Raw genomic sequence first — 21,252 nt, 5'->3', positions numbered from 1 at the left:
AGTAGGGAGATTTATCCATATAAAAATGAGATAGCTAATCCTTGGTCATATAAGCCCTATGGACCACTTTAAATTGTAGGAGGGAATGACAGGCACATAACAATGAAGTATTAACCAGTTTAAAAATTTCATTCCAAGTTTCTTCAGAAATTGAAGTCTGTAAATCTTGTTACCAAAGATTTTTGATTTTGTCTAAAGAACCATTTCTCATTCCCATCAAAATATCATAAATATTAGCTATTGAACCATTATAAAAAGGTTTCAAATTAAGAATTTCATCTAATAAGTTCTTATCAGGACTTCCAGGAAATGTATATAATTGAGATTGCAGAAAGTCTCTAATTTGTAAGTATCAAAAAAAATAGGTTTTTGGTAAACTATATTTAGTTGACAGTTGTTCGAACAAAGAAAGACTTCCTCCAACAAACAGATCCTGGAAACAGTTAATACCCAATCTATCCCATTGTTTAAAAACTACACCAGTCATAGAGGGCTTAAAAAATAATTCAGAAAAATGGGACCAGAAAGGGAAAATCTCAATAAACCAAAGTGTTTTCTGAATTGTATCAAGGTCCTCAAGGTACGTTTAAGTACCACATTTTTAGTTATTTTACTTAAAGATAAAGGAAGTGAAGATCCCAAAAGAGAAATAATAAAAAATGTATTAACAGAGTTAGCTTCTAAAGAAACCCATCCCGGTCAGTCCTCATGATTAAAATAATATAATCAAAGTGTAAGATTCCATATATTAACTGCCCAATAATAAAACCTAAAATTTGGTTAAGCTAAACCTCAATTCTTTTTAACTTTCTGGAGATGAACTTTATTCAGTCAAGGATGTTTATTTTTCCATATATAAGAGGATAAAATAGAGTCAAGAGAATTTAAAAAGGATTTAGGAATAAAGATGGGTAAGGCCTGGAAGAGGTATATAAGTTTAGGTAAGATATTCATTTTAATAGGATTAATTCAGCCGATTAATGGTAACGAAAGAGGCGACCGATGATGTTCATCTTATATAATTTAATAAAGTAAGAAAATTTTCTTTAAATAGGTATTATAATTCTTAGTAATTGTTACACCCAAATAAGTAAATTAATTTCTTACAATTTTAAAAGGAAGATTAGTATTGGTTGATACCAAATTATTCAAAGGAAAAAGTTCACTCTTATATAGGTTTAATTTATATCCAGAAAACTGGCTAAAACGAGAGAGTAGAGAAAGTGCAGAAGGCAATGAAGTCTCGACATTGGAAATAAAAAGCAATAAGTCACATGCATAAAGTGAAACTTCGTGGGTAGTACCCTTCTGCAAAATACCAGTGATATCAGTGAAAAAAGGAGAGACTGAGTGAGGTAGTTCTCTTTTGGAAGAGGACAGCGAGGCTTTGAGAGAAAGTGAGGTGGCGGCCATTTTCAAATTGTCCAATTGCGTCTCAGATCGGAGTTCTGAGAGGCGGGACTGTGCAGGCACGGAGTGCGGAGTGCAGAGCAGCGGAGTGCGCCGGGAGCAGAGTGTAGGGCTTGGGCTTAGGTGGAAGAGGGCACAGTAGGCTTATCTCTTAGTTCTTGTTATTGTCAGTTATTTGAGAAGTATAAGTGTGAGGGCAGCTTGTTGCTCTCGGTGTCGGATGTGGGAGGCCCTGGAGTCTCCGAGCCTCCCGGACATCCACATCTGCGCCAGGTGCACCGAACAGCAGCTCCTGCAGGACGGAGTTAGGAAACTGGAGCTGCAGCTCGATGACCTTCGCCTGGTCAGGGAGAGTGAGGAGGTGATAGAGAGGAGTTACGGGCAGGTGGTCACTCCGGGGCCACGGGAGGCAGATAGGTGGGTCACGGTCAGGAAGGGGAAGAGGCAGGTACTAGAGAGTACCCCAGTGGCTGTACCCCTTGACAATAAGTACTCATGTTTGAGTACTGTTAGGGGGGACAGCCTACCTGGTGGAAGTGACAGTGGCCGGGCCTCCGGCACAGAGGACGGCCCTGTAGCTCAGAAGGGTAGGGATAGAAGAAAGAGGACCGTAGTAATAGGGGACTCGATAGTCAGGGGTTCAGACAGGTGGTTCTGTGGAGGTGATCGGGAGTCATGGATAGTAATTTGCCTCCCTGGTGCCAGGGTTCGGGACGTTTCTGATCACGTCCAAGATATCCTGAAGTGGGAGGGTGAGGGGTCAGAGGTCGTGGTACATGTAGGTACCAATGACATAGGTAGGAAAGGGGAAGAGGTCCTGAAACGAGAGTATAGGGAGTTAGGAAGGCAGTTAAGAAGAAGGACCGCAAAGGTAGTAATCTCGGGATTACTGCCTGTACCACGTGACAGTGAGAGTAGGAATAGAATTAGGTGGAGGATGAATGTGTGGCTGTGGGATTGGAGCAGGGGGCAGGGATTCAAGTTTCTGGATCATTGGGACCTCTTCTGGGGCAGGAAGGACGGGTTGCACTTGAATCCTGGGGGGACCAATATCCTAGCGGGGAGATTTGCTAGGGCTACAGGGCAGACTTTAAACTAGTGAGATGGGGGGGGGGGGGGCGGGAATCAATTTGAGGAAACTATGGGAGAGGAGGTTAGTTCACCAGTAGAGCAAGTAAATAGACAGTGTGTGAGAGAGGAAAGGCAGGTGATGGAGAAGGGATGCGCTCAGCCCGAAGATGTAGGGGAGAAGAAAGAAAAGGATAATAAATTTGAATGCATTGTTAGGAATGAAAAGAGAGGAGGAGGTGGAGAGTATCTTAAATGTATCTATTTTAATGCTAGGAGCATTGTAAGAAAGGTGGATGAGCTTAAAGCGTGGATTGATACCTGGAATTATGATGTTGTAGCTATTAGTGAAACATGGTTGCAGGAAGGGTGTGATTGGCAACTAAATATTCCTGGATTTAGTTGCTTCAGGTGTGATAGAGTAGGAGGGGCCAGAGGAGGAGGTGTTGCATTGCTTGTCCGAGAAAATCTTATGGCGGTGCTTTGGAAGGATAGATTAGAGAGCTCCTCTAGGGAGACTATTTGGGTGGAATTGAGGAATGGGAAAGGTGTAGTAACACTGATAAGAGTGTATTATAGGCCACCTAATGGGGAGCGTGAGTTGGAATAGCAAATGTGTAAGGAGATAGCAGATATTTGTAGTAAACGCAAGGTGGTGATTGTGGGAGATTTTAATTTTCCACACGTAGATTGGGAAGCTCATTCTGTAAAAAGGCTGGATGGTTTAGAGTTTGTGAAATGTGTGCAGGATAGTTTTTTGCAACAATACATAGAAGTACCGACTAGAGATGGGGCAGTGTTGGATCTCCTGTTAGGGAATGCGATAGGTCAACTGACAGATGTATGTGTTGGGGAGCACTTTGGGTCCAGTGATCACAATAGCATTAGCTTCAATATAATTATGGAGAAGGACAGGACAGGACCTAGAGTTGAGATTTTTGATTGGAGAAAGGCTAACTTTGAGGAGATGCAAAGGGATTTAGAGAGAGTGGATTGGGTCAAGTTGTTTTATGGGAAGGATGTAATAGAGAAATGGAGGTCATTTAAGGGTGAAATTATGAGGGTACAGAATCTTTATGTTCCTGTTAGGTTGAAAGGAAAGGTTAAAGGTTTGAAAGCACCATGGTTTTCAAGGGATATTAGAAAATTGGTTTGGAAAAAGAGGGATGTCTACAATAGATATAGGCAGCATGGAGTAAAGGAATTGCTCGAGGAATATAAAGAATGTAAAAGGAATCTTAAGAAAGAGATTAGAAAAGCTAAAAGAAGATACGAGGTCGGTTTGGCAAATAAGGTGAAAGTAAATCCGAAAGGTTTCTACAGTTATATTAAAAGCAAGAGGATAGTGAGGGAGAAAATTGGCCCCTTAGAGAATCAGAGTGGTCAGCTATGTGTGGAGCAGAGGGAGATGGGAGAGATTTTGAACGATTTCTTCTCTTCGGTATTCACTAAGGAGAAGGATATTGAATTGTGTAAGGTGTGGGAAACAAGTAAGGAAGTTATGGAACCTATGACAAAGAGGTGGAAGTACTGGCGCTTTTAAGAAATTTAAAAGTGGATAAATCTCCGGGTCCTGACAGGATATTCCCCAGGACCTTGAGGGAAGTTTGTGTAGAAATAACAGGAGCTCTGACGGAGATCTTTAAGATGTCATTAGAAACAGGAATTGTGCCGGAGGATTGGCGTATTGCTCATGTGGTTCCATTGTTTAAAAAGGGTTCTAGAAGGAAGCCTAGCAATTATAGACCTGTCAGTTTGACACCAGTGGTGGGTAAATTAATGGAAAGTATTCTTAGAGATAGTATTAATAATTATCTGGATAGACAGGATCTGATTAGGAGTAGCCAGCATGGATTTGTGCGTGGAAGGTCATGTTTGACAAACCTTATTGAATTTTTTGAAGAAGTTATGAGGAATGTTGACGAGGGTAAGGCAGTGGATGTAGTCTATATGGACTTCAGCAAAGCCTTTGACAAAGTTCCACATGGAAGGTTAGTTAAGAAGGTTCAGTTGTTAGGTATTAATGCTGGAGTAATAAAATGGATTCAACAGTGGCTAGATGGGAGATGCCAGAGAGTAGTGGTGGATAATTGTTTATCAGGATGAAGGCCGGTGACTAGCGGGGTACCTCAGGGATCTGTTTTGGGCCCAATATTGTTTGTAATATACATAAATGATCTGGATGATGGGGTGATAAATTGGATTAGTAAGTATGCCGATGATACTAAGGTCGGAGGTGTTGTGGATAATGAGGTGGGTTTTCAAAGCTTGCAGGGAGATTTATGCCTGTTAGAAGAATGGGCTGAACGTTGGCAGATGGAGTTTAATGCTGAGAAGTGTGAGGTTCTACATTTTGGCAGGAATAATCCAAACAGAACATACAGGGTAAATAGTAGGGCATTGAGGAATGCAGAGGAACAGAGAGTTCTAGGAATAACAGTGCATAGTTCCCTGAAGGTGGAGTCTCATGTAGATAGGGTGGTGAAGAAGGCTTTTGGAACACTGGCCTTTATAAATCAAAGCATTGAGTACAGAAGTTGGGATGTAATGTTAAAATTGTACAAGGCATTGGTAAGGCCAAATTTGGAATATTGTGTGCAGTTCTGGTCACCGAATTATAGGAAAGATATCAATAAATTAGAGAGAGTGCAGAGATGATTTACTAGGATGTTACCTGGGTTTCAGCACTTAAGTTACAGAGAAAGGTTGAACAAGTTAGGTCTCTATTCATTGGAGCGTAGAAGGTTGAGGGGGGATTTGATCGAGGTATTTAAAATTTTGAGAGGGATCGATAGAGTTGATGTGAATAGGCTGTTTCCATTGAGAGTAGGGGAGATTCAAATGAGAGGACATGATTTGAGAGTTAGGGGGCAGAAGTTTAAGGGAAACACGAGGGGGTATTTCTTTACTCAGAGAGTGATAGCTGTGTGGAATGAACTTCCTGTAGAAGTAGTAGAGGCCAGATCAGTTGTGTCATTTAAGGTAAAATTGGATAGGTATATGGACAGGAAAGGAGTGGAGGGTTATGGGCTGAGTGCGGGTAGGTGGGAGATTAAGAGTGCGGCACAGACTAGGAGGGCCGAGATGGCCTGTTTCCATGCTGTGATTGTTATATGGTTATATGGTTATCACTAGATTCTTGAAAGACAATAGCTCAGGGTTCTAAGGCCAGGTCAAAGAGCAAAGGGCTCAAAAGACAACCCTGTCTGGTTCCATGTTGAAGTTTAAATGGTTTAGAATTCTGAGAATTAGTAAGAACCGAGCAGAAGGAGATAGATATAGTAATTTAATCCATTGAGTAAAATTGGGCCCAAAATTAAATTTTTCTGAAATTTTAAATATATAGTGCCATTCAACCAGATCAAAAGCCTTCTCAGCATCTAAGGATATCACACATTCTGCTATCTCCTTTGAAGTGGAATAGATAACATTTAATAACCAGCAAATATTAAAATGCGAATATCAATTTTTAATAAATCCAGTCTGATCGTCAGAAATGATAGATGATAAAATATTTTCAATCCTATGAGCCAGAACTTTAGAAAGGATTTTAGTATCAACATTAAGTAAGGAAATTGGTCTATGTGAAGAACATTCAGTTGGGTTCTTATTCTTTTTAAGGATAAGTGAAATAGAAGCTTCATAAAAAGATTGCGGCAACCTACCCAAGTTAGAATCCAAAAAGACTAAATATAAATGAGGTATAAGCAGTGAAGAAAGAGCCTTATAAAATTCTCCAGAAAATCCATCAGGGCCTGGAGCCTTCCCTGAATGCAGTGAGTATACAGCCTCCGCAATTTCTTCATGAGAAATAGGTTGATCCAACTGTTTTCAGTTATTCACAGAAAGTGTAGGAATATTTAATTGGTCTAAAAAATTATGCATTACAGTATTATCGTTAGGAGGGTCAGAACTATAAAGTTGGGAATAAAATTCTTTAAAGATATCATTTATTTCTAAATGATCAGTTGTCCTGACACCATTAGCTTTACACATTTTGTTAATCTGTCATTTAGCAATAGAAGTTTTAATTTGGTTTGCCAATAATTTACCTGTTTTATCTCCATGAATATAAAATTGATTTTTATCCTTTAGGAGTTGAGTTTCAATAGGATATGTTAATAAAAGATCATATTCAGTTTTAATTTCAACCCATCTTTTATATAGAACAGGATCTGAAGCCAAGGCATATTCTTGGTCTAATTGTTTCAGCTGATTGGCTAAATTAATTCTCTCTTTATTAGCTTTTTTCTTAACACTTGCAGTGTAAGAAATGATTTGTCCTCTAATATATGCCTTAAAGGCATCCCACATAACAAGGCTAAAAGTCTCCTCCACCATATTCTCTTCAAAAAAGAGAATAATTTGTCTCTCCAAGAACTTTAAAAAATCCTTGTCAGATAACAAACTTAGATTAAAATGCCAGAATCTGTTTGTTTGAGGAAAACCAGGAAGATTTAAAGATGAAAGCACAGGAGCATGATCAGAGATAGCAATCTCTGTATATTCACAAGATCGAACTAGTGGAATCATTTGGCTATCAATAAAAAAAAAAGTCGATTCTGGAATACATATGATGAACATGAAAGAAAAATGAATATTCTCTATCTGCTGAATGAGGAAAGCGCCATACATCAGCAATACCACATTTCATTAGAAATGAATGAATAAACAAAGCTGATTTATTAAGTGATTTATTAGAAGATGACTGATCTAAACCTGGATCTAACCAGCAATTAAAGTCTCCTGCCATCACCAATGAGTACAAACTCAAATCAGGCGGAAACGAAAAAAATGCTCAAAGAATCCTGGGTCATCTATATTTGGGGCATATACATTAGCAAATACCATTAATTTATTCTCTGATTTCCCTGATACTAATACAAAATGCCCATTAGTATCAGAGACTACCTTGTGTTGAACAAAGGGAAATGTATTATCTATAAAAATCGAAACTCACCAAGACTTGGCCTGAAAACAAGAGTGAAAGTGTAATTCTCTCCATCGGCTAAAAAGGTGTGAATTATCAGAGTTACGTACATGAGTTTCTTGTAAAAAAAATAATGGGAACCATAAGTATTTTAATATAGGCAAAAATCTTATTTCATTTCACAAGGTGATTTAACCCTTTCATGTTAAGACTAAGTAAGTTCATAGTATAATCCATTTTAATACTATGTAATAGAAAAGTTAGAGGGATAATCACTGAAATGATTAATAAAACTGAACAATGACCTTTGAGATAAGGTAACCAAGCAACAGATTTGGCTAAGAATCCAAAACAGCTTCCAGGAAAAAAAACCCAACCTCCCTCCCCCCTCCTAAAGAGAGAAAGTCGACAAAAGAAAGTCAACACCTACATCTAATGAAAACTTTGCCCCAGAGAACCTACTGGCTTATCTCCAAATTAATTTCAAGGTTAGAAGCATCCCAACCTAGTCAAAACAGCAGATAAAAAGGAACACTTAATTCTGATATCAAGAACTCCAGAGAAATAAGTATAATATAAAATAATATGAACAGACAAAATATTCGCTCATCGTATTCTCAAAATAAAGCCTTAAAAGGTTCAAAAAAAGAGTTGACTACAAGGTTTACCAAAGGTAAAATATGTAGTTATTCATGTAAAAAATAAACAGTCAATTTTCTGACTTTAAAAAGTTCTGAGCCTCTAAACTCGAACAGAACCATTCCTTCAAACCATCCCTCAGTGTAATTCTGAGCTGAGCTGGATACCGTAAAGAAGGTTTAAAATTTTTGTTGAACAACTCTGACATAGCACTTTTAAACTTAGCACACTCCCTCATGATCTCTGATGAGAAATCCTCAACAATCCTAATCTTCTTGCCATTGTAATTGATCATACCTTTCTGAGGGGATTCACAAAATATAAGGTCCTTTGTTTGAAATTCATGAAAACAAATTATTACTGAATGGGATCTGTTTCCAGGCATTCTATTCCCAGGCACTCTGTGAGCTCGGTCAATCATTGGTGTTGACCTTAAAATATTAGGGAATAGCTGAACCAGAAAGTTTGCAAAGAATTCCGTAGGGTGATCACCTTCAGTTAACTCTTCGAGACCAAGAATTCATAAGTTATTTCTTCTGCTTCTGTTTTCTAGATCAGTAATCTTCTGTCTTAATTCTTCATTAGCCTTGGATTGTTTTTCATAATGTTTTTGCAGGTCATCTATTTTCTCATCCAGAATCGACAGGATTTCTTCATTCTCTTTTATTCATTTATCGTGCTCAGTTAAGGTTTACTTTTGAATAGAATCCAGTTTTATACCTAGTTGTTTAACTTCAGAGCCGAGTTGCTGGAACTCTTTGGAGGATTCTTTTCTGAATTGTTGAAATTCCTCGGAAGCTTCTTTTCTGTGTTTTTGCAGCAATTCAATAATAGAATCCAAGGATGTAGAAGGATCATCTTCTTTTTTAGACCCTTTAACAGTTCTTGTGGCCGAGGTAAGACAATGTCATGTTCAAAAGTAAGGTTTCAAATCAGGTTGGAAAGTAAGAAAAGTAAACTAGGAGCAGCTGAAAAAAGCTGTTATTCCATCCACAGCCAGCAGGAAAGTCCCATATATCTTGATAAAATCTATGCACTTTTTATTTGGTAAAGTGTAGGATTTATATCAAGATAAATGAGTAAATTGAGAAGAACCCAGAACATGAAACCTACTCATATTGATTCATTTTTCTCTATAGAGAACAAATCCAGGGAAGATTTACTGAGTGGATTGCAAAACCTTCTCCAACCAGTGATCAGTACTTTTTTTGTAGGTGAGTCCAGAGGGCTTGATGATATCTTATTAGTTTAATTGCATGGCATTTTGTATGAGTATTTTTGAAGATTAGGAAATCTGCCAATGTCCAAATCTTCACTAGCAGTAAGTGCTCCCAGCTGCACGTCCTGATTGACCATGTTAAGGAGCTGGAGTTGGAATTACTTAGGGTTGTCTGGGATGCTGAGAGCATCATAGACAAGAGTTTTAGTGAGGAAGTCACACCTAAGGTTTAGGTGGCAGATAGTTCAGTGACCAAAGCAGAAAGTCAGTGTGGGATTCCTCTTTGGCCATTCCTCTCAGCAACAACTGAATCTCTTTGGATACAGCTGAGGGAATGGCTTATCGGGACACAGTATCAGCAGCCAGGTCAGTGGCACCATGACTGGCTGTGACACTCAGCAGGGAAGGGCAATAGTGATAGAAGGCTTGATAGAGGAAAGACTGGGGATTCTGCATCCACAAAAGAAATGCCACAATGTTGTGCTGCCTCCCAGATGCCGAGGTTAAGGCTGTCCCAGAGTGGTTGAAGAACATTCTGAAGAGGGAGCCTGAGCAGCCAGAGATCATGGAACATATTTGTAAAAAGGGGGGAAAAAACCCTGCACAATAAGAATAGGGAGTTAGGAAAGAAACTGAAAGGCAAGACCTCAAAAGTTGTAATCTCTTTATTATTCAGTGCCATGTTCTAGCCAGGGTTAGAAAGATAGAGCAGATAAATCCATAGCTGAGGAGCTGGTGCAGGGGCAGGAATTCGGGCTCATTGATCGTTAGAATTTCTTCTGTGCACGGGCAACCCGTATTAGAGCGATGATTCACCTTAACAAGAGGGGAACCAACATCCTGGTGGGAAGTTTTGCTGATGCTACTCAGGGGGTTTAAACTAGTTTGGTAGGGAACCAGAGCATCAAGTCAGAAAGTGGAGAGATTGAGAGAAATGTAAATGACATGGCCAGTAAATCTGTAAAGAAGGACAGGCAAGAAAAAATAATAATATAAAAGAAGTGATGAATGGGTTGAAGTGTGTCCATTTTAATGCTGGGAGTATTAAGGATAAAGATGATAAACTTAAAATAGATCAGTGTATGGAATTCTGATGTTGTAACCATTACAGAGACTTGTGGGAGAGACAGAAAGTATTGGGTGCTTTATATTTTAGGATTAAAATGTTTTAAAAAAGCTAGAGAGGAAGGTAAATGTGGGGATGGAGGCAAGAACTGTACTGCTAATCATAGACAATATCACAGCTGCTCTCACAAAGGACATAAGGCTCATTCACTAAGTTATATGGCTAGAAATTGAAATTAAGAAACTCTGAGTTTATATTTCAGACTTTCCGGTGGCCACTGGGACACTGAGGAAGAGATATGCAAGTAGATTATAGACAGGTAAAAGTTGTCATGAGTAACTTTAACTTCTCCAATTTAGACTGGACAGGAATTATTAGATGCATCCATGAGGGTTTCTTAAATCAACATGCAAATAGTCTAACAAGATATTAGTAAATCATGTTGGTAAATGCGAGGTCATTCACTTTGGAAGGAAAATTGGATGTAAAGATTATTATTTAAATGGTAAAAAATTGCAGCATGCTGCTGTGTCGAGAGACTTGGGAGTGCTTGTGAATTAATCACAAAAGGTTTGTTTGCAGGTACAGCAAGCTATCAAGAAGGCAGATAGAATGTTGGCCTTCATAGCTAGAGGGATTGAATTTAAGAGTAGGGGGGTTATGCTGCAACTGTACAGGGTACTGGTGAGGCCGCACCTGGAGTACTGCATGCAGTTCTGGTCTCCTTACTTGAGGAAGGATATACTGGCTTTGGAGGTGGTGAAGAGGAGGTTCATCAGGTTGATGAGAGGGTTAGACTATGAGGAGAGATTAAGTCACCTGGGACTGTACTCACTGGGATTCAGAAGAATGAGAGGATATCTTATAGAAACATATCTAGCAAGTTAGATATGGCCCTTGTGGCTAAAAGGATCGGGGAGTATGGAGAGAAAGCAGGTACAGGGTTCTGAGTTGGATGATAAGCTATGATCATACTGAATGGCAGTGCAGGCTCGAAGGGCCAAATGGCCTACTCCTGCACCTATTTTCTATGTTTCTATATAAAATTATGAAAGGAATACATAAGATAGAGGCAGGAACGTTGTTTCTGGTGGTAGGTGAGACTAGAACTAGGGGACATAGTCTCAAGATTTGGGGGAGTAGATTCAGGGCAGAGATGAGGAGGAACTGCTTTTCCCAGACAGTGGTGAATCTGTGGAATTCTCTGCCCATTGAAGCAGTGAAGGCTACCTCAGTAAATATATTTAAGACAAGGTTGGATAGATATCAGCATTGAAGGGGAACCCACCCTTCCCCCATAACACAAGTGATATGGGGGGAAAGCAGGGTAGGTAGAGATGAATCCATGGCCAGAGCAGTCATGATCTTATTGAATGGTGGAGCAGGCTCAATGGGCCAGATGGTCTACTCCTGCTCCTATTTCTTATGTTAACTTCTTAAATGAGTCTGGCCAGGTGACTAAACTTTCCGTGAGGGAGCATTTAAATAGCAGTGATCACAACTCTTTTGAGGTTTGAACATTTAACTGTCATTCATTTTTTGAGGCACTCCTCTGTTTTTGTGGATGTTTGTGAAGAATAAGAATTTCAGGATGTATAATGTATACATTTCTCTGACATTAAATTAAACCTATTGAAGTTTTTAGACAGCTATGAATAAGGACAAATATAGACCCTTGCAGGAGACTATTCAATTCAGGAGAGTGCAAATTACAAGAATATATAGGGAGAGTTAATTGGGACCAGATGTTTTTGGTCAAATCCACATCTGACATGTGGAAGGTGTTTAAAGACCATCTACATAAAAATAGCTGATGGTGTTTAACCCAGTTAAGTGTGAGATGTTGTGCCTTTGAAGATCAAATGTAAAGAGATAAACACAGCTAATGCCAAGATGCTTAATAGCATTGAAGTACAGAGAGATCTTGGAGTCCATGTCCATTGCTTCCTGAAAGTGGCTGCACAAATTGATAGGGTAGTAAAGAAGGGGTTATGGCATGCTTCACACACAAAATGCTGGGGAAACTCAGCAGGTCAGGCAGCATCTTTGCAAATAAATAAACAGTCGATATTTCAGGCCAAGAAGCTTCACCAGGACATGCTTGCCTTTATTAATTGTAGCATTGAGTTCATGAGTCAGGGAGTTACATTGCAGTTTCATTGTTTTGGCTACATTTGAAGTATTGCATTCATCTGGTCTCCCCATTAGAGGAAGGATGTGGAGATTTTGGAGAGATTGCAGATAGTATTTGCCAAGATTCTGTCTGGATTCAAGAGCATGTACTATAAGAACAGCTTGGACAAACTTGAGTTGTTTTCTCTTAATGGCAGAGGCTGAGGTAGGACACTTTCTAAGATTATGAGAGGTGATATCTTTTTCCTAGGATCAAAGAGCATGTACTTAAGATGTGAGAGGTTAAGTTCAAAAGAAGATGTGTGGGATAAATTTTTTACACAAAGAGTGGTGGATGCTCGGAAAACATTGCTGGGGTTAGTAGTGGATGCAAACTTAATAGAAGTTTTTACAAGAGGTTTTTTAATAGGTTCATGAATATCTAGACAATGGAGGGATATAGACATTATATAGCCAGAAGGGATTAGTTTATAGGCATTTCAAAGTTCAAAGTAAATTTTATTATTAAAGTACATATAGGTTAGCATATGCAACCCCAAGATTCATTTTCTTGTGGGCATACTCAAGAAATTGATAAAATAATAATTGTAACAGGATCAATGACATATAAGCCAGAGTACAGAGAAGACAATAAACTGTGCACATGAAAATATAAATAAATAGCAATCAACAATGAGAGCATGAGACGAAGAGTCCTTAAAGTGAGATCATTGGTTGTAGGAACATTTCATTGATGGGGCAAAGTGAGTGTAGTTATCCTCTTTTATTCAAGAGCTTGATGGTTGAGGGGTAGAAATTTTGATTCAACCTGGTGGTGGGAATCCTGAGGCTCTTGTACCTTCTACCTGATGGCTGCAACAAGAAGAGAGCATGACCTGGGTTGTGGGGATCTCTGATGATGGATGCTGCTTTCCTGTGACAGCGTTTCATGTAGATGTGCTGAGCGACTGGGAGGGCTTTGCCCATGATGTACTAGGCCGAATCCACAACCTTTTATAGGATTTTCTATTCAATGGCAATGGTGTTCCTATACCAGGCTGTGATTCAGCCAGCTGGTATACTCTCCACTGCACATCTATAGAAGTCTGTCTAAGTTTTAGATACATAGAACATAGAATAGTACAGCACATTACAGGCCTTTTGGCCCAGAATGTTGTGCCGACCCTCAAACCCTGCCTCCCATATAACCCCCCACCTTAAATTCCTCCATATAACTGTCTAGTAGTCTCTTAAAATTCACTAGTGTATCTGCCTCCACCACTGACTCAGGCAGTGCATTCCACGCACCAACCACTCTCTGAGTGAAAAACCTTCCTCTAATATCCCCCCTTGAACTTCCCTCCCCTTACCTTAAAGCCATGTCCTCTTGAACTGAGCAGTGGTGCCCTGGGGAAGAGGCGCTGGCTGTCCACTCTGTCTATTCCTCTTAATATCTTGTACACCTCTATCATGTCTCCTCTCATCCTCCTTCTCTCCAAAGAGTAAAGCCCTAGCTCTAGATGTCATGACAAATCTCTGCAGACATCTAAGGAAGTAGAGGTTCTATCTTTCTTTCTTCGTGTAGTGACTATGCCCCATTTGACTCCCGTTCATCTAGGGTAAACTGACGCCGACTCTGCCAACTCTGTAATCACATTGGTGAGGACACGGTGTGATGCTCTCCGGTACACACCACAACATAAAATATCAGACAGTACACAATATGCAAGTAAATGATTACACTTTATAATTTTGCTGGAACTAGGAGGTTAATAGAGAACCAAATACAAGTACAAAAGTGAAAAAAAGTAAGGCGCCACACTTTTATCAGATTGTGCACAAAGCTGTTGGAGCTCAAGAAGCGGGGTAATATCTCCACCATTTGATCCCCTTCGAACTCCTCGACCCTTGGCTTGGGACCAATCATGGTGGTCGACCAGAGTACTTCCCGCACACCCTTCCTCTTCTCCTCTCCACTCCGAAGATCCCAAAACCCACACAAACTAACAGCTTTAGACAGACAAGAAAGAATAACATCTCTCCCATTGGATAAAAGTCCCATTATCACTAACCATAACCCAGACATGCTGCTACAGAAAACCCATTACCTCAGCAGTTAACATTACAAAGAAGCCATCTTATTACTAACACTACGGAGAAGCCATTTCATTAGCAGTTAACATTTAAGTCAAGTCAAGCCAAGTCAAGTCAACTTTTATTGTCATTTCGACCATAACTGCTGGTGCAGTGCATAGTAAAAATGAGACAACGTTTTTCAGGACCATGGTTTACATGACACAGTACAAAAACACAGAGAAAGCTATTCTAGACTACAGATCTACACTGGACTGTATAAAGTACACAAAAACAGTACCGGCATTACAATAAATAATAAACAGGACAATAGGGCAAGGTGTCAGTCCAGGCTTCGGGTATTGAGGAGTCTGATAGCTTGAGGGAAGAAACTGTTATATAGTCTGGTCGTAAGAGCCCGAATGCTTCAGCGCCTTTTCCCAGACGGCAGGAGGGAGAAGAGATTGTATGAGGGGTGCATGGGGTCCTTCATAATGCTGTTTCCTTTGCGGATGCAGTGTGTAGTGTAAATGTCCGTGATGGCTGGAAGAGAGACCCCGATGATCTTCTCAGCTGACCTCACTAGCTGCTACAGGGTCTTGCAATCCAAGATGGTACAATTTCTGAACCGGCAGTGATGCAGCTACTCAGGACGCTCTCAATACAACCTCGGTAGAATGTGATGAGGATGGGGGGGTGGGAGATGGACTTTCCTCAGCCTTCACAAAAAGTAGAGACGCTGCTGGGCTTTCTTTGCTATGGAGCTGGTGTTGAGGGACCAGGTGAGATTCTCTGTCAGATGAACACCAAGAAATTTGGTGCTCTTTACAATCTCTACTGAGGAGTCATCGATGTTCAGCAGAGAGTGGTCGCTCCATGCCCTCCTGAAGTCAACAACCATCTCTTTTGTTTTGTTTACATTAAGAGACAGGTTGTTGGCTCTGCACCAGTCCATTAGCTGCTGCACCTCCTCTCTGTAAGCTGACTCGTTGTTCTTGCTGATGAGACCCACCCCGGTGGTGTCCTTGGCGAACTTGATGATATGGTTCGAGCTGTGTATTGCAGCACAGTCGTGGGTCAGCAGAGTGAACAGCAGTGGACTGAGCACGCAACCCTGGGGAGCCCCCGTGCTCAGTGTGATGGTGTTACATTACAGGTAATAGTACTAAGAACCCTACATTCTCCCCCCCCCACCAAATTTAGTCATGCCCTCATGACATTCAGATAATTTGCCAACCCTTCCTGTAGAACACAAAGACCAATCCAAGTGCAAAAAGCAATGACCTAGTTTTCCAAAACAGTGAAGATCACATCCTGTTCCCTGGGTACTACATAGGCCAACCTATCTGGGGGGTTCCTACTTCTCTGAGACCTACATACCCCCTTTTCTACCTCTTCCACCTCAGACACTATGGGGGGCTCTTTGGAGCTATGGGGCGAACCCTCCCATGAGCGGTCACGCAAACCCCTCTGCACCCCGGAATCCTCTGACTCTTGTTCAGGCCCTACACTGCAGTACCACCAATGGCCCATCACTAGCCCCCCTTACCCCATCTAACCCAGTGGGGGAAGGGCCAGGAGTCTCTTCCTCCTGTACGGGAACATCAACGAATGGCAACATGTACCAAATGTCTGAATCATCATCCTCTGAATCAGTATCCCTTACAGGGGCTGGGGCCGGGCCCATTGATGCACCATCAATAACTCTCTCTGAGACGTAAAGGCGAGATATCGGCTTTTATTGACTGGAAGAAGAAACAAGCAGTGGTTGACCACCATACTACATCCTGGAGACAGAGAGGCCGGGCTCAGACCTCAATCGCCTTTATACCGGGGTCTGTGGGAGGAGCCACAGAAGCAGTCAGCAGGGGGCGTGTCCAGACAGGTATATATAGTTCACCACACCCATCTCTTCCGGGGTGGGCTCTTCTGTCATCCCACGAGTATGCAGAGTCCTTGTACTAGGTGCAGCTGCCACGTCGGGCTCCCGCTCTACCTGTACGTCTTGCCCCAGGGACAACAGGTGATTCTGTTGGAGAATCTTGACAGGCCCCTTTCCATCCTTGGGCCGCACCCAGACAACCAGTAAGTTTGGCGTCTGACTCTCTACCACATAGGGCGTGGCCACCCAGCAATCAGCCAACTTGTACTTTCCATGTAATCCCAAATTCCTTGTGAGAACTTGGTTTCCCTGCAGGAGTTGGAAGAATTTCACTTTCTGGTTATACCTGCTCTTATTTCCCCGATTCTGCTTGGCAGCCGCCTCCTCAGCCAACTCGTAAGCCCTTTTCAGCTCTTTCTTCATATCAGACATATACTTCAAGTAAGGCTTCGGAGATATTTCAACCCAGTCAGTCCTGAAACAGAGGTCAATAGGCAACCTTGCTTTGCGTCCAAACATCAGATAATAGGGTGAGTATCCAGTAGCTTCATTGTGTGTACAGTTATAACAGTGAACCAAAAGCCCAATATGTTGACTCCATCTGCTCTTTTTGCTGATCTCCAGAGTTCCTAGCATGTCTAGCAATGTCTGATTAAATCTCTCTGGCTGAGGATTGCCCTGAGGATGATAGGTTTTCTCAACCCCTAGCATGCCCAGTAACTCATAGATGAGCTTACTCTCAAAGTCCCGTCCCTGGTCACTATGTATCTGTTGGGGAAGGCCATAATGCACAAAATACTTCTTCCATAGCACTTTTGCCACCGTAGTTTCCCTTTGATCCTTGGTAGGGAAAGCTTGAGCATACCTAGTCTAGTGGTCTGTGATGACGAAGACATTCGCCGTGTTGCCGGCATCGGGTTCTTTGGCCAGAAAATCCATACATACCAGGTCCAAAGGCCCTGTACTCTGCAGGTGTGACAAAGGAGCAGCCTGCACAGGCAGCATCTTCTGGCGTATGCAATGAATACAGGACTTGCAGTACTCTTGACCTCCGACCTCATGCAGGGCCAGTAAAACCGGTACTTGATCAATCCATAGGTCTTTTCTACCCTCAAATGTCCAGAGTCATCATGAAATGACTTCAACACAACCTTTCAATACTTCTCAGGCAGGAAGAGCTGCCAACACCAAGGTTGGTCCGGGGGTGGCATTATCCAGTATAACATTTGGTTCTTCAACCTCAACCGAGGCCATTCTCTCAGTAATAGAGACACTGAAGTGTGTTGTGTCTTCTCCACCCGGGCCACTTCCCCCTTCTCAACTGCATACCAAATAGTGCCAATGCCCGGGACATCTTGCTGAGCAGCTGCCACTTCCCCAGGACTCAACTCTGGCAGCTGCATGGTCTTCAGAGCAGTCAGGTCACAGTAAACTAGGGGTAGGGCATCATCGGACGCCCCCAGTGGGTCCACTGCACGATCTGGCCTCTCTTTTTCCTCGGCCTGCACAGTGATAGCAAACTGACACATGGCCTTCACCCTGGATGCAGGAATGCTCTCCCACTCCTCGTACCTCTCCAGGTCCTCATGCCTCCATCAGGACAGAGCGTCTGCATCGACGCTCTGGCTTCCCGGCTGGTACTTCAGGCTGAAATCATATACGGACAAGGCTGCCAAACACCGATGGCCTCTGGCGTCCAGTTTCACTGTGGTCAGGATGTAGGTGAGCCGGTTGTTGTCAGTCCTCACCTCAAACTTAGCCCTGTAGAGATAGTCACTTGGCTTATCTACCACCGCCCATTTCAACGCCAGGAACTCCAACTTGTGAGTGGGATAGTTTTTCTCAGAGGGCGACAAACTCCTGCTGACAAATCAGGCCTCAACCCGATGCCCTGATCCTGATACAGGACAGCCACTAACCCCTCATGGCTGGCACCTGTGTGCAGCACATAGGGTAATCAGGGGTCCACAAAAGCCAGCACCAGACCCTGAGTCAACATCTCTTTCAGCGACTGAAAAGCCTCTTCACATTTGTCATCCCATCTCTGTTCAAATACTCTCCAACCTCCTGTCCTCTCCTCCTTTTCCATTTCTGTCCCAGAGGTGGGTAGCCATGCAGAAGCTGGTTCAAGGGATAACTCACCTTGGCATAGCCCTTCAGGAATCTCCAGTAATATCCACAGAACCCCAGGAACGAGTGCAGAGTGCTCACAGTCTGGGGCCTCAGCGACATGGTCACCGCTTCTATCTTAGTCGAGTCTGTAGCTACTCATTCCACAAGATAATGTGTCCAACATAGTTAACAAACATCTGGCAGAACTGGCACTTGTCCAGGGAAAGTTTTAACCCTTCATCCTTCAGTTGAGCACATTCATTAGCCTCGCTTCATGTTCTTCCAAGGTGGATTCAAATACTATCATATCATCCAAATAGACCAGCACTTCAAGCAAGTTCATATCCCCCACAGTCTTCTCCATGACATTCCGAAAAGTGGCAGGTGCTCCCGATATGCCCTGAGGCATCCTTTTGAACTGGAAAAATCCCAGAGGGCATATGAATGTCGTTTTCTCTTTATCGGCTTCAGTCTTCGGGATCTGGTAATACCCACTCCTCAAATCCAGCATGCTAAACCACTTCGCCCCACTCAGACAGGCCAGCGCATCTTCGAACCTTGGGACCATATACTGGTCAGGGACAGTGCGCCTGTTCAGGGTCCTATAGCCCACATACATATGAATCTTCCCGTTTCTCTTCCGTGCCACTACTATTGGAGATACATATGGACTTTGGGACTCCATGATGATCCCAGCTTCCTTCAACTTACACAAATACACATCTTCCACATCTGCAGGGGCCAGTTGCCACAACCTCTCAAAACGGGGTGTCCTCAGTCACCCGGATGGTGTGGCGAGTGCTCCAGGAACACCCCATATCAAACTCGTCTAGGGAAAAAACATCTTTCAGCGTCAACGTCTTCTCCACCAGTCTTTGCTTCCAACTCTCCGGCACAGGTGAGGCCCCAAAGTTAAAAGCCTCTGTGGTCAATTTATCCCTGTTTTTCAACAGCTGTCCCCCAGCAGGCCTCACGGGGGCACTATGCATCACCATCACCATGAACAAATGCGCCAGGGGCATCCCTTGCTTAAAAGTGACCTCCCTTTTCGTGGTGTTCCTAACAATCACAACCATCCTGTATGCCTGTACCACTGAAGGCTTTTGTAACTCGGGTCTCACCCGCATCTCAGTGGGGAATCTTGATTCCCCCTCAAGATCTCCCAGGGTGTCCACTAAAAGGGCTTCACCCTCAGGCACTCTGGAGAATCTGGGGGTCCCCATCACTCTTTGCTACTTCACCAGATCGTACCATCCAGGGCTTTGACTGGGCACACCACACAGTTCCTCTTTCAAATTCCGTGTCCAGCCCACTGAGGCCACACTCTTCCTTAAAAGCAGCTTGAAACACCGGGTGCACCTCCAGGGTCTCCAAAATGTCCTCACCCACCTTCTCCTTGCAGGCCCCCAGGAATCTCTGCACCACAGGGGTGTTGCTCCCCACCAGAATTGACACACACTCAGTCTCAACTGGGTCCGGGCAAACCAGCAGCAAAGCCTCATGAGCCCCAGACATTCCCACCTCAGCCTCTAGGAACTCCAGTTTCACTGGCAAATAGCCATTGTACGGGTAATCACCAGCACTGATACCCCAACTTTCCAGAGCACTGAAGGGTGTCAAGGGTAAATGCTGCAAATACTGATCATAGAATGACCAGTTATAGTAACATAACTTGCGACCCAGTGTTGAGTATGGCTTTTGCGTCTAATCCCTTTATCCATATCGACACGCTGGATCAGGGTCCCACCAATCCTTCTGGGATAGAGTATTTTCCTCTCGGGGTCCCGTGGCACATTGCTGGGAGTGTTTTCCCAGAGACCCCAGACCCCAGAGACCTCACTGGGTCTCCTGTAAGTTTCCTGACCCCTCTTCCACTTGGGACCCCCGTGGACTTGCTCTCCGAGGGGCTCCCTGCCATTCACATTCCTGCCTGAAGTGCTGTCCTTCCACACAGTTGTAACATACACCTTGTCTCACGGGACCCCGACCTCCCCTGGGCCTCTGTGCAGTCCATCCCTTCCGGGAGGGGCCCTCTATGCTATCCCCCTCCCTCAGAGGGACCCCACCTGCTGTGAGCCCTTTACTATTTCCCAAGGGGAACTGGCCCTTATCATTTCATCACATGGGGATACTACCGAGGACTGCACTGTACTAATGGAGCCCTCTGCCAACTCCAATGTGTCTTCCTCCTCCCTCACCACTCTGAGCAACTGAACAAAGGATGGGGGTGGGATGCATTCTACAGGACTGCTGGAGACTCGTAGCAATCATATCATGCCTTTGCGCACCCCTGGCTACCTGGTCTATCCTTATCCGATCCACCTCAGTCCCCGATATGACCCCCCAGCACCTCAAACAATTTAGCTTTCACTCTATCCGGAAAAAATACTGAGAAAGCTTTTCCCCATTCTCCTGATGCAGATTCCAAAGCCCCCCTAAAAGCTCCACTGTGCTCCCCGTCAGGCCAAAAGCCTCCTCCAATGCTTTTAGATATTCAATCAGAGAAGCAAAGGGCTGGTTAACTTTCACACCTCTTACTACCTCAGCTGCCACCCCTCTCAAACTTTCCATCAATCTCTGTCGCTTTTCTTCCTCAGAACACTGCCACTCACCCAGCAGCTGAGAGACATGTTCTATCCAGGTCTTATAATCATCCTCCCCTTTGGGGGTGGGAGTCCTCCCTGAGAAAATTCTCAACTTCTGAGAAGGACCTGCCACCTTGTTCACTAGGGAGTTAATGG

General features: G+C 43.0%; 1 long non-coding RNA gene across 3 annotated transcripts in view; it reads right to left on the bottom strand.

Annotated features, from left to right (window-relative positions):
* Nucleotides 1-21,252, bottom strand: part of LOC132396206 (uncharacterized) — a 103,920-nt gene that overhangs the window by 6,473 nt on the left and 76,195 nt on the right. The gene's annotated exons all lie outside the window — the stretch shown is intronic.

Source organism: Hypanus sabinus, chromosome 6, assembly GCF_030144855.1.
Source record: "Hypanus sabinus isolate sHypSab1 chromosome 6, sHypSab1.hap1, whole genome shotgun sequence".
Lineage (NCBI taxonomy): Eukaryota > Metazoa > Chordata > Chondrichthyes > Myliobatiformes > Dasyatidae > Hypanus > Hypanus sabinus.
This window is presented reverse-complemented; position numbering and strand designations above follow the sequence as displayed.